Source organism: Apium graveolens, chromosome 10, assembly GCF_009905375.1.
Source record: "Apium graveolens cultivar Ventura chromosome 10, ASM990537v1, whole genome shotgun sequence".
Taxonomy (NCBI): Eukaryota; Viridiplantae; Streptophyta; class Magnoliopsida; order Apiales; family Apiaceae; genus Apium; species Apium graveolens.
The window spans coordinates 94,916,168-94,918,197 of record NC_133656.1 but is presented as its reverse complement, the minus strand read 5'-3'; positions in this window follow the sequence as shown (position 1 = coordinate 94,918,197).

Genomic DNA, 2,030 nt, shown 5'->3' with positions numbered 1-2,030 from the left:
CGACCCCGGATCTGGGGGTGTTACAAGTACCTTTCTCATAAATTGACTTAACAGAATTAGCACTAGGATTAAACTTAATGGTCTTTATTTTAACCTTGTTCAATTTGACCTTGCTATCAGTTTTTATTGGTTCTGTTATCTCAGTTTCTTTTCCAATTTCCTTATCAGAATTAGATATAGTTAAGTATCCTAATCCTGATCCCCAACAACCATTCTCTAAAATTTCCTGAGTTGATTTTCCTGAGTTAGTCCAAAGTCTAATGACTTCTCTTTCTTTAGCTAGCTCCTTTTCCAGATAAGCATGTTTTTCTAACAATTTTTCTTTACCATATATAAACAACATTATCTATTTATTTTTGAATTTCTAGCATGGAAACTAACTCAGTTTCTAGGTGATCATTCCTTTTCTTTAACACAGAATTCTCTTTATTAATTCTATTGTTCTCTAAGGTTTGATCCCTAAAAGTAATATGCAAAGACTTAAGAAATAATCTTAACTCATAGATATCATCGGTATCAAAAGCAAGAGTAGACTGAGGTACCTTTAATTCAGCATTGTCATTCCCAGTATCAGCTTTTGCCATGAGAGCATAATTAACTCCATCATCTGAATCTGATGAATCATCCCAGTTTCTCTTCCTTGAGATCAAGGTTTGTTTCTTCTCAGTTCCGGGTTTCCTGCAGTCAGCTACAAAGTGTCCAATTCCATCACAGTTGTAATATCTCTCTTTTGACTTGTCAAGTTTTCCAGATCCCGATTCCTTATTTCTCCCGTTGTTCCTCTTATCAGAGTTTGATGAACTAGTGCCTTCTCTGGAAAATCTTCTCCCTTTCCTAAAGTTCTTGTATACCATCTTCTAAAAGCTTTTAACCAGTAGGGAAACCATTTGTTCCATATCTTCATTGTTGTTATGATCACTGTTAGTATATGATTCAGTATCAGGATTTCAGTCATCGTCAGAATTTGATGATTCAGTATCTGACTTAACAATCATGGCTTTCCCTTTGGAGTAGCTTTTCCTTCTAGCTTTTTCCTCTGGCTTCTCTTTAACTTTGAGTATAACTGGTCTAGCTTTTGATCCTTTCCTCTTACTTCTTTGCTCCATCTCTAGTTCATGAGTTTTCAAAATTCTGTAGATCTCATCTAGATGAGTTTCATCAAGTTCATAGTTCTCCCTTATTGATGTGATCTTATAGTCCCACTTTTCAGGGAGAGCAAGTAGGAACTTCAGGTTTGAGTCCTCCAAATAATATTCTTTTTGGGCAAGGGATAAGTAATTCGGCAACTTCTGATATCTGTCATAGATCTTCAATTAAGGACTCATTGTCCCTTGAGTCAAAGTGCTCATATTCTTGAGTAAGTACTGTCCCTGTTCTTCTTGATAACAGTCGTACCTTGACACTTTACTTCTAAAGCATCCCATATTTCTTTTGTTGTCTTACATCCAATGATTCTATTGGATATAACACTATCAAGACTGCTGTGCAGGATGTGTCTAACCTTAGCATCCTTCATGATAGATGAAATATCTTCCAGAGAGTAGTCCTTCCTGTATTTGTCTATCATCTTCTCTGGTTCTCCTGCAACTGAAACAACTACCTTCATTGGTTTGTGATGACCATTATAGATCCTGTTCAGATATTCGAGATCTGTGGCTTCCAAACACATGGCCATCCTGGCTTTCCAAATTGGATATTCATGCACTTTCAGGATGGGAACCTTGATTGCTTCATACCTACTCATGTTGCTGCTTATCTGTGATATGGCTGGGGGTGGCGGCTTCAGAGCCAGATTTTTTGTTTCTTCTTCTCCTTTGTCTGACAAGGTTGATTAATCTTCAGATCTTAAACTGTTTGTACGTTAACAGCAAGCTCTGATACCAATTGTTAGGCCCTTGATCAACTGTAGGGGGAGTGAATACAGTGAATACAATCAATTTGACAAAGTTTCAACATAATCAACAGTTTTTATATTAACTGATAAAAACTTATTACAATCATACTCTCTCAAAAGGACGAACAAATATCCT